The sequence below is a fragment of the Rhincodon typus genome, chromosome 30 (genome assembly GCF_021869965.1).
Source record: "Rhincodon typus isolate 14 chromosome 30, sRhiTyp1.1, whole genome shotgun sequence".
Taxonomy (NCBI): Eukaryota; Metazoa; Chordata; class Chondrichthyes; order Orectolobiformes; family Rhincodontidae; genus Rhincodon; species Rhincodon typus.
Window position 1 is genome coordinate 25,089,240 of NC_063361.1, and position 12,483 is coordinate 25,101,722.

The 12,483-nt window shown below is 41.3% G+C and overlaps 1 protein-coding gene across 6 annotated transcripts in view; it reads right to left on the reverse strand.

Moving 5' to 3' along the window:
- LOC109934917 (V-type proton ATPase 116 kDa subunit a 1) overlaps nucleotides 1–3,591 on the reverse strand; it is a 50,527-nt gene extending 46,936 nt beyond the window's left edge. For 2 of the 6 annotated variants that reach the window (XM_048614447.1, XM_048614444.1), the window contains exon 1: nucleotides 3,369–3,502. The gene's annotated coding sequence lies outside the window, so the exon portion shown is untranslated. Of the gene's footprint in view, nucleotides 1–3,152; nucleotides 3,326–3,368; nucleotides 3,503–3,574 lie in introns of those variants that run through there. The other 4 variants (XM_048614446.1, XM_020533592.2, XM_020533593.2 and 1 more) reach the window with 4 other exon arrangements.
- Between the last annotated feature and the right edge of the window lie 8,892 nt (nucleotides 3,592–12,483).

Below are 12,483 nucleotides of genomic sequence, written 5' to 3' on the forward strand. Positions count from 1 at the left end.
CTATGATGCTGCTTGGCCTGCTGTGTTCATCCAGCCCTGCACCTTGTCGTCTCGGATTCTCCAGCATCTGCAGTTCCTACTATCTCTCTCAGTCTCTGGAAAGGAAAGCTGCAGTCTCCCAGGAGTTTACAGAAACTTTCCAAAGAGTTGGAAACACAGGACCAGAGTCCCAAGGGTGGGTGTGGTGGTCAACAGTAAGCAGCAGCTGATGGCATGCTCTATGTTCCCAAAGCTCCTGCTTGCCACCTCCTGTCTCCAAATCCCTGCTCAGGATCAAAACAGTTAGCCATAAAAGGCAGCAGACCCATCATACTACTAGAAATACCTGTCTTCTTACACTCAGATACCATCTTTAACAAAGTATCCCAAGAAACTTCAAAGTATAAAACAAAATAGGACCATCATTTATGGAGATATTAAACCAGATGACTGAAAGCATTATTTAAAACGCAAGTGTTTGACAAAGTCTTGAATGACAAAAGAAATAAAGGAGGATACTCCAGAGTTTTGGATTTTGGCAGCTGAAGGTACAACTATCAAATGGGAAATTGATTAAAGTTGGGGAATGGTGAAATGGCCAGAATTGAAGGAGTACTGATACATCAAAGAGTTGTAAGGCTAGTTGAGATTACAAAAATAGGAAGGGGCCAGGCAAACAGGAATTTACAAGAAAGAATAAAAATTTTATAATCCAAGCATCATTCAACTAGAAGCCAATACAAGTCGGCAAACATGGATTTGATAAGTGAACGGGGCCTAGATAGTCATTAAGGTTTGGATGATAATATTGCACAGGGTAGATTGTGAAAAATCAGCCAACAGCGGATTTAAATAGTAAAGTATAGAGGTAATAAAGGCACGAAGGAGGGTTTCAGCTAAAACGCACTAAACAAACACCACCTTTACAGTACCAGTATGGTTATATTTATTTAGATAGAATGTGTGTTATCAATCCATTTAAAAAGGGGGCCTTCAACCAAAATACGTTTGAGAAGGACAGCCCCAAATTATCTGACTGTTTTAATTTTATGCTTAGTAATGCAAATTCTACCACTAAGCATATTGTCAGGAAATAATTGACAGATTTGTAAACAGATATAATAAATAGATCTTCACCAATTTGTGACAATCATTTCCCCTGCTATCAGTCTTAGCTGATAAAGAAAAAAAAATCACTTTTTAAGATCTTTATTGTGGAGGCTTCAAGGTCCCCAGGAAAAACACTGTGGAGTTCTCCTATGTCAATGAAAGCTACGCATACAACGCATATATAGCAGTGGTTTTTACTTTCAGAATCAATTACCATAACAGAATAACGATATTCATAGATTTCAAACAACACCATCATTGTACACAATTTTCATTTGAGACTTAATCTAATAACCAGCAATAATGCGCATTTGTCATCTGATTCTTAGAATACGTACATGAATGAGAAATGTTTGGAAAGATATAGGCCATGCGCAGGCAGGTGGGACTAGTTTAGTTGGGATTATGGTCATCATGGGCTAGTTGGACTGAAGGGTCTGTTTCCATGCTGTATGACTCTATAAACAGGAGTTAAGTATGCTGTAATATTGAAAAATTGTGCATTTTCTAGCCATGACAGTTATGATCTTTTTAATATAAATTCAATACCTTTGCTCCACATCTTAAAACTTTTTTTCTCAACAACGTTTCTGGTTTATCCTGAAGTCACATACAGAAACATGTTTTAAAATGTTCCAGTGCCATTTTGTTCTAGTCATGAACAATCTCTCAAAACTACAATAGATCTTCTCCATCTCCAAGTAAGATGTTCTGGATTGCATCCAAGGGACAATATTAATAATTTGGCAATACTTTCACCCACTATAGAACTATTAATATATTTGACATCAAGACTGTAGATGTGAATACATTTAGAAGGATGTGAAACTGTTCAACACAAGTTAAAGCCTCTTCCAATTCAACATCATTCATGGCAATGTAGGAAATAACCTGTATATAATCCAGAACCCTTGATGTATTAAAGCAGCCCAAGGTGGTTTAGAGGTGCATTATTAAGCAAGCATCAAGCCATAAGGAGATCTTGGTCAAAGGGGGATGTTTTATGGACCATCTTGAAGGAAGAAAGAGAGTGGTAATTCCACACCATATAGAGTTGTGGCAGTTGAAGATACTGCTGTCAATGGTGGTATGATCAAAAACAACCAGGCAGGCCAGTACGACAGAAGTGAACATGATTTTAGAGTTGTAGCAGATTACAGAAAAAAGGAGCAACAAGGAGAAGGACAGACTGAAAATGACAATTTTTTTTAAAAACCAAGGTGTTGCTGCTGAGGGTCAGTATTAAGTCAGGCAGCACAGTGATGAATGAAGTGGGATTTGGTGCAAGTTAGGACACAGACATAGAGGCCTGAACTAGTTAAGTTGCTGTAGGGTTAAAAAAAAACAGAAAGCAAACCAAGTGAAGTCACAGTCAGAACGAATACATGGAGTATTTCTACAGCTGAGCTGAGACAGGAGTCAGTAACATTATAGTGCTGAAAGAACACAGATTTAGTGATAGAACAAATTCTGGTCGAAAAGAACAGAACTTACAAACGAAGCTACAAAAATTGACTTATTCTGTGAAAATATATTTTAAAAGCAATACCAAATTCTTAAGCATTGCAAATGTATCTTACTGTATCAACCACTATTCTTCTAAGCTAATAAAAACGCCCATTCAATTCATTAATTTAAAAAATTATTTGCATTTGACGATTTTTATAGCACATACAGCAGATTAGAAATTGGCTGTTTGGATGTCCATGTCAGGGTCAAATTAGATTTCTAAAGAAAAATAGAAAGTAGCTCCGGTTTAACATTATCGTGTTGTCAATACCCGGATCAGCAGCGCATCTTTAATACAGGTATGACACAGAGGGAAGGCTTTATTTTATAAGTAAAATCCTCCCAAACACTTAAGCAAATTTTAAACCCCTCCCTTCCCGTCCATTTCACCACCTCAATTTAAAAAGCATCTTGAAAACCTCCTCCCTCGTCGAATTATACAGGTGACTCGGCATTATGCAAGCAGGAAGGAAGAATGCAGGGGCAGAATACCAAGCTGAACCACAGCAGAAGCCCAGACGGGAGAGAGCGTCCAGGTCGAGGTCAGCCCTCACCAGCCTGTATAGGCCAGAGACCCTCCATGTCCCTGTCCATCACCATCGCCACCACCAACCACCCCGCTCTCGGGGCAACGTCAACCGGTCGAAGGTATTCCACTGCGCCGCAACCAGGCAATCAACGCCAGCAACCGCTGTCTTCCCCCCGCCATCGTTCCCGATCGATTCGAAGACACAACACAGACATTTTCAACAAAGAGAGAGATCATTTACCCCCTAATCTCTACCTCCCACCGCATCAGTCGGCGTCTCCCCCTGCTCCGTGACAGCGACGCGATCACGTGATATTGCCTGCCCACCTGCGCAGAGCGCTCGCGCGTGCGCCTCCTTGGCCCGCTGGGCAAGCAGCGCGCGTCCGCCCCACCCCACAACAAGGAGAGAGACGTGCGCATGCGCTTTCGTCGGGACCCGTCTCTGACCTGCTTTCCCTCGCCCGTAAGCAGTGTGTGTGCGTGTCTCAATGCCGCTCCACCACCCATTAATAATTCGGAGTTATTATTCTCCAAAGTGCTCACTATTGACGCAGAAACGGAGGAATTGCTGGAAAAACTTTGTAGGTCGGGCAGCATTTGTGCAGAGTTAACGTTTCGGGTCCAGTGGCCCTTCTTCAGGATTGATTGCAGCTAGGAAAAGCTTGGTATATATATTCTGAAGAAGGGTTAGAGGAGTGGGGAAAAAATAAACGATAGTTGGAGCTGGGGCCCAGAGAGAGAAAAAAAGTATTTGGACAGACAAAGGAATGAGTGAAGGTCAGCCTGGGAGAATCAATAGCAGCTAATAGAGGTCATTAGTGGCTGACAATGGGTGTGGTAGCAGCCCATGTGATGACAAAGCCTGTTGTTTGAGGTTTGGGGTAAGAACCTTGAAGAAGGTAGTCGGGCCATAAAATTATTGAACTTGATATTGATTTGATAAGGGGAAGGTGATGGCCTAGTGGTATTATTGCTGGACTGTTAATCCAGAGACCTAGCTAATATTCTGGGTTCAAATCCCACCATGGCAGATGGTGGAATTTGAATTCAGTAAAATATTTGGAATTAAGAATTTAATGATGACAGTGAGTCCACTGTTGATTGTTGGGAAAAAAAAACCATCTGGTTCACTAGTGTTCTTTAGGGAAGGAAACTGCCACCCTTACCTGGTCTGGTCTGGCCTGCATGTGACTCCAGACCCACAACAATGTGGGTGACTCAACTGTCCTCTGGGGAATTAGGGATGGGCAATAAATGCTGGCCTGCCAGCAACACCCTAATCCTGTAAACAAATAAAGGTAAGGTTGCAGGGTCCCCAAATGGAAAATGAGATGCTGTTTTTCCAGCTTGTGCTGAGCTTTGCTAGAACATTGCAGCAAGCCTGAGACAGAGATTTTGACCAGGGAACATGGTGGTGTGTTGAACTGATCGGTAACAGGAAGTTTGGGGTAACTTTTTGCAGACATTCTTTTGTTCAGTGCTTATTATTGATCTTTTCCTGCCATTCCACAAAGAACTGTAAAGATAAATAAAATTCTAAAATATTTGAAGCATACAAATTTTTCAGCAAACACACATGCCAACCTGCAAAATGCTCAGTAAAGATCTGAGGTAAAACTAACAAAAGCTTGCACCCTCATGGGAAAAATCAGCTTGTCAAACGATAAGTGGTTGTAACACAGCCCTTAAGATGGTCAAAAATTAAGGTGGCAAGGCTATTGCTCCAAGGCAAGTGAATAAGTTAAAGCTTTTATTGGATTTAAGAATTTACATCAACATCTTAGATCCGTGCCTCAGCTTGTTTGTGAAAACCGAAACGCATTGACCTGACATGTAACATTGGTAAGAATTAATTATAGTGCAGAGGGCATGGACCTCAGCTGTAGTTAAACTTGAACTACCCAGATATATGATAAGGAGTAAAAAGTACAATGTTTATGACTATATACATTTTGAAGAGGAAATTAGTTCTAATTGTGCAAAACTTGCTTTCTAAAAAGGAAAGGATATAGCCCAAGGAAATTTTCATGCATGTACTTGCAATATGAAGTGTTGCATAAAGTAATAGAAAGACCATAGGAAATAGAAACAGGAGTGGGCCATTCAGCTCTTCGAGTCTGCTGTGCTATTCAATAGGATCATGGCTGAACTGACGGTCCTCCTCAACTTAAAGTCGTGCCCTTATTTCTGAGACAATGTTCATTGGCCCTAAATTCTCACAGGAAGGGAAACAACCTCTCAGCATTTACCTTGTCAAGCCCCTTAAGAATCCTATATGTCTGAATGAGATCACTTCTCATTCATCTAAATTCTAATGAGTACAGTCCCAATCTGTTCAGCATTGCTAATAAGACAATCCCTTGTGAGCCTTTTTTGAACTGTCCCAAATTGCTCACAGTACTTCAGAGGTAGTCGCATCAATTTGTATAGTGGCAGCAAGACCTCCCTATTCTTGAATCAGGTTGGAGCTCCATCCAATCTGATGATGCCCTACAGTCAAACAGGAGAATAGCTTTGGATTTGAAAGGCGATATATGTGTCATATATGTCTCCCAATGAAGAATGATGTCTAACCACAATTTTAAGATTCGCTAGTGGTTGTTCCTCTACCACCATAAACCAAATAGATGAAGTCAAGGAAAGAGAAACAGTGGCAGCATTCTTCTTCCCACAAGTACCACATGAAGCGTTTCACTTCTCTGCCTGCTTCTATTCTGCTGCCTCTTTGCTGTATACATTTCTCTCTGCCATCCAGATCCAAAACTCTCAAAAAAATCTGGCCTCATCCTTCTAATGTTAATTGCTCTATCATTTGTGGCTCAGATGCCAAGACTGAAATGTTATGAAATAGCTCCCTTAGTCACTCTATGGTAGTTCTTGTACCTCCAGACCCTTCTAACACCCCGCCTCTGAGCAAACGTTTGGTCATTGGTTCCAAGACTTCCTCATGGGTAATATAGTTCAGTACCAAACATTTTTTGACAATATTTCTCTGAATTGCATTAGGATACTCTATTAAACACACTGTATAAAGGCAAGTCCTCGTCCCAGTTAGAATAGTTCTTGAAATAGAGTTAACATTTCAAGTATGACTCTTGGACTCAAAGTGTTGACTCTGATTCTCTCCACTGCTGCTACCAGACCAGCATTTCAGACTTGCAGCATCCTCAATATTTTGCTTTTATAAGAATGCATGTTTCTGTCTTTCATTTGAATTAAACTGAGGTCCCAATTCTCATCAGAAGGGTACAAAATATTGAATGGCTGGTGTTCAATACAGAGGCAGTACTAGCCTTGGAAGCCACAATGTTATTTTATATGGTTCAGGGAATTGGTTGAATGTTCTCTTCAAAGACTCATCAGCTAAGCAGAAGGCTCACAGCTCTTCAGTCCCAAAAGCACCACCAGCAATGGGCTGCAACAAGTCTTGGAACTGGATCAGTGATGGAGACTTCCAGCACATGGAGGCAGTCTTGCCAAGCCCGGTAAGGCAGGCTCTGGTAAGAGGCAGTGTTCGTGGAGTTGATCAAGTGGAGGCGGTCCTATCCACTGGGGAGAATCCCATCCTGGGGCACAAGGTACCTGGACAAGAGGGTCACCCACCTCCTGAGCCCTCAATCAGGCCAGCAGAGTAGACTTGGCCACCTCACTACAATCTATTGCTGATGAAATACCAGCAACTGTGGGGAAAAAGCCCTTAAGGGGGCCATTATTGGACATTGAAGGGTTTGAACTGATCCAAGGGCAGACAGACACCTGACATTGTCCCATCTATGGTAATACACCAATTGACAGCTCTTTTGGTTTCTGGTAGTATCCCTATCTTTAAGCTAGAAGTATTGGAGTCCCATCTGCTCCAGTGGTGTGCCATAACATGTCTGAACAAGTTGATTCAAAATATGTAAGGCCCCAGTGGAGGCAGGTAGGCAATGGGCATTGTGACTCAACCCCAGCCATTCCACCCAGCTTTACAACCCTCTCCACAATATCTGCTAGCCTGTTCTCAGCGGGGGGAGTGGCTTAAAGTTCTGTCCCATGTCCCTATTTAGAGGAAGAGGGCTATCTTCCAGTAGCCATCTCATTATTATTCCTTTGATAATGTAACAAACAATGATCTCTCTAAGGTTTCATTGTTTTGAATGACCTTTTCATTTCAATATGAAATATCTTTGCATTTTTTAAATTTGGTATCTGAAAGGATACAGCTTTCAGAGATCTGCACAGTGGCTTCATGATTACCACTTGGCTGTGTGAGCATACACCTCAGAGATCCCATTATTTATAACAGTTTAGAAGTAATTCATTGGCTTTAAAGCATTTTGGGATGTTGTGAAAAGATGAAGTGTGCTTTATAAATGCAAACAACAACTAGAAATTTCATGGCTCTCATACAACAGACAGGCAGGTGGGGAGTACGTATGAATGGTTGGGATGGCCTAGAAGGGAGTGGGTGGTATCTACCTCCTTATGTTACAATTTAATCAGTAACAGAGCTTATAATAGCACCACATACTCATCCACAGGCTGCTCTGCACAATTTCTTGTTTGAACAAGACTCAGTCCTTCCTGTGGACAATCTCCTTGTGCTCACCACACCTTTTGATGTGGATGGTCAGGTCAAAGAATGGATAACTGAGCATTCCATAAGGCTAAACCAGGCAATCCCAAACTGCTGTGCAAGAGGACTGAGACAGAATGCTGAGAAGAAAAACACTGACCAATCGCAAGACTAACAGGACTGAGCTACCAATTGTTACACGGGAATTCCTTTTAAATCAGATGGTGTTGGAATAAGATACAGGAAGTAGTGGATCCTGAACCCTAGGTTCATCAAGCTGCTGGATATGCTGTTTACGGGGGGGAAGCAGGGCTCACCTATGTTATTGAACCAATAGCTGGGAGGTAATCTCAGAAAATGGGTCAGGGCAGGGATTTGCTTGAAGCCAGGAAACTGGTGGATGATGTGGAGACATGCAGCTTACTCTGCGGAACCTGAAGTGACAGTGCGTAATGGCTTAAGTGAAGTGCAGTCAGTGAGTGACGCAGAAGCCAGAAGTGATCAATATTTTGTGAATCCAGAGGCCACATTCTGTACAGGGAGGCCTACTCTCACCCCGGAAAACATTGCTGGGGGAACTGCTGGAAGGGAGAACCTGAAGCAACAAGTTTTGCTGATCATATGACTCCTGGAGCCCAGATTGACATAGACCCCAACATGGTGGTTCCACCAGAGAGCTTGGATCCATAGCTAGGTATCCATACAGATAGGAGCTGAGAAGTTCTTGAGCAAATGCTGGATTCCACCCCTGTACCATTTGCCTGATTGGTATTGCAAGAATAGAACACTGCTATTTATATGGACTCAAATAATTGAACCAGATAATCACGCAGCAGTTTAGCACACAGTCATTGCATGCTATGTGTAATTGCTGGGATGTCAATTATAAAACAAGGAAATGCTAATGGGATCTCCAAGTATAGGTGGCAAAGGTGATGGAAGACTCTGAGTAAAGGAACTGAGCAGATCGCTAGGATCTCCACTAGCAGGTGGCGACTGTTGAACTGACCCTTGATGGAAAGAAAGGTGTCTTTGGCGGGGAAAGGGCTGATGGAAAAGGAGCAGTCAGACAAAGGAATTTCTCAGTCCAATATATTCCACACAGTTTTTCCATGTACATAGTGTAAATAATTCCTCATTTATCCTTAATTTCATTTCCTATTTGTAAAAACCTGGTGCCAGTGAAATGAAGAATCCTTGCTTCATCATATCATAGAGTACCTACAGTGTGGAAACAGGCCATTCAGCCCAACAAGTCTACACCCACCCTCCAAAGAGGAAACCCACACAGATACAGGGAGAACATGCAAACTCCACACGGATGGTCATCCAAGGCTGGGGTCGAACCTGGGTCCCTGACACAGTGCGGCAGCAGTACTAACCATGGAGCCACTGCACTGATCCTTGGGCCAATCCTGTATTTAATCTCATATTACAGATAATTTAAAGAAATATGATTTCAAGTGCAGAGCCTTCACATAATCAGTTGAGCCTGTCAAATCAGATCTAAGCCTGTTGGTGAAATATTCAAGGCACCATTTCAGTGTGAATAGAATTCATTGAATACTCACACTCACAATTCATTGCATAACCAATACTACCTGTACTCCCTGTTTTTCTAATGAACATATTTCAGACATGTTATGATACATTTCTGGGATAGATGGGATTTGAACTTGGACTTGCTGTTCTAGAGGTAGTGGCACTATCACTGTGCCACAAAAGACCCTGTTGCCCCTTTATATTTATCCAATCACTTAAGTAACCAATTAACCCCAGTCAGCAGCTGAACTCTTGCTATACTGACAAGCCCACACTCTCATGCCAGTGAACAGAATGATGGAGACAGTGAAGGGTGGTGGTATCAAAAATTCATTTACAATTTTTTGATGAAGGAATTATATGTTGAACTGGAGACTTGTATGGTAAATTTCCATGTTCTTAAAAGATTGTGGTTCATTGTCGGTTTGCTGTCAGGGCTGATCATTTTTTGCAGAACTGAATACCACTTCCAAAGAAAGTGTCTTTGTTATTGGTGTTCCTGTGTTACTCCCTGTTTCAGGATGTTTCTTTTCTATAGCAAATAAAATACAGTTTATATACCCTCAGAAGGTGTTCCCGATGTGTCAAAACAGGGCTGTTGGCTCACAACAGGAATAATTCATTTTCTTACAAAGAGTTTTGATGGTCCATTGTCAGAGATTACCTGTTATCCTTTGATATAGATAGATAGAGGCGTTTCAGTCTTCACTTTGGCACAAAGATTTTCAGTTTTAAGTATCCTGTTCCATCAATACATGTAGTCAAGAAGTCTAGTCCCAGAGTAATAAGGTTTCAGTGTGAGCTATATTTTCCAGATGATGAATTTTAATGTCCAGGTAATTACCCCAGGGGCAAGCTTTTCCCTGTGTCGTAATCAGTCCTAGCCATTAGACATTTCTTTGTATATTCCTTTGAGTTTGGCTGCTTTCAGGTTATATGACTTTGGAGGGCTGTTATGATGTGTTAGTGTCCCTGCCTCTGGGCTAGAAAGCCCAGGTTCAAGTGCTACCTGCTCCAGACATGCCTCATATCATGTTCAAACTCATTGGTTAAAAATACCTAGATGACTTTGGTGGTCATTTTAGAGTTTCCCCAGCTCACTTTTTAACTGTTTTCTCTCAACCCCACAGTCCAAGGCTTTAGTTGAGGAGCATTTAACGCCAAATGACCTGTATTTTATACCATTGTGATATTGGCTAAGATATATTCCTATATCCTAATATTTTTTTCATTTCTGCCTTTGCCCATACTATGACTAAATACTCATTCATGAAAATATTTCATCAAACAATCCATTGCTGTATAATTAAAAGGATACTTGGACTCAGATCAGTATACTGGCCAGGATTGCTTTAAAAGATGCATCTAGTTGATGGTGAATAACAATACCTTTAAACGCTTTGACCTTGTAAAAATTTGATATTTAGGCTGGCCCTATCTTAACCTACAGGGCCAGAAATGATTCCAGTTTTGTTTCTGAGCCAACACATTTTTTTGCAAGTTTCCTCAGTGGCTTGGTGTGGCTTTATTGTGTTCCTGTTGAAGCCCTAAGATAACCTAATGCCTTTTGCAACTTGAAACTCCACCACATCATGTTAAACACGTTAGACCTGAAATGATCATTCAAAACATGTCAGTCTGAGAATCTTACCTTCTCTATGAAAAGTGGCGTCAAAAAAATGCTGTTAAATGGAAGGGGTGAAGAGGTGAAAATTCTTGGAGGTTGTGAAGCTCATCCCCTAAACCTTTCAACTTTACAAGATACACATGCATTAGCTGTACAGCCTTATCTCTTTCTGCCCGCTGCTACATCCTGCGTAGCGCTTTTACAAACCCCGTCGTGTCAGCTCAGTAACCACAGGCTGTAATTTTAATAAGACCATATACATGGTCAAATCGAGAGATTCGCTATCAAAAGCACTGACCCCAGGCAATCAGGCAATTACAATTCAAGCTCTGAAAGGACAAATTGCACAGATCGGCGTGTTTGTTTATACTTAAATTTTGAATAGTACTGTGTGTCTGTGACTGAACTAGACAGTAAATCTAGAATTGTTGTTGTTGCTCATTATTGCATTTCACAACGCAATAAAGATTCTATTAAAAAATATTTAAATTGCATTGAATATTGTAGCAAACTGCACATTTGGGATTTATTTCAACCCCTGTGCATTTAGATCAGTGGATTGATTAAATGTTCCTTTGATGCTTTGCCACTGTGCCGAAACTTCACATGTAGAAAAGATAGACCTTAGGGTATCCTAAATAACCTGACCCTGGCCTTTACCTGACCTCGATTAATTGGATGACAGTTGCATAGGTGCAATAGCCATCATGGCAAATTCCAGGTACTCACCAGCCCCATACTTTAGGAAACTTCAAGAAATGGTTGTCATCTGAAGCAAGGGAAAAAGTTTGGAAGCAAAACCAAGAAGGCAGATTACTACCTGAATAGCTGTAAGTTGGGAGAGGGGAGTGTGCAGCGGAACCTGGATGTCCTTGTGCACCAGTCGCTGAAGGTAAGCATGAAGGTGCAGCAGGCGGTAAAGAAGGCAAATGGTATGTTGGCCTTCATAGTGAGAGGTTTTGAGTACAGGAGCAGGGATGTTTTGTTGCAGTTGTACAGGGCCTTGGTGAGACCACACCTGGAATATTGTGTGTGGTTTTCGTCTCCTTTTCTGAGGAAGGATGCTGTTGCTCTCAAGGGAGTGCAGTAGAGTTTTACCAGGCTTATTCTGGGGATGGCGGAGATGTTCAGAATTTTATGGCACAAAGATGATAATTTGACTCTTTGCATTTGCTTTACAAGAGCTAACCACAATCCAAAAACTGATTTAAAAGTTACTTATTCAAATATATGCCAAGTTTACATTTTAAAAATAATTATGACTCTGTTTTCATTAAAAAAATACTGATCCGTACACACAGTAGCCTCCTCCTATGCCACAATTCTCATCTGCGGACATACAGTGATATGAGGCTCAGCTCTGACATTCCCTTGGGTCAATCCTTCAGTTGATACCATCTAAGCTCCTGCAGAAAAGAATCACATACATGATGTTTCTGACAAGGGTTGTTCCACAGATCTGAACATTATGATGATTAGATGAGAAGAAACTTAGGAGGATGGGAGTAAAAATAAGATAAAATCATAAATAGTAAAAGGAGTAGGTCATTGACTCAAGAGCCTGCTTCACCATTCAACATGACCATGGCTAGTCATTGTAACCTTAAGACACGACCAACACTCACTTAT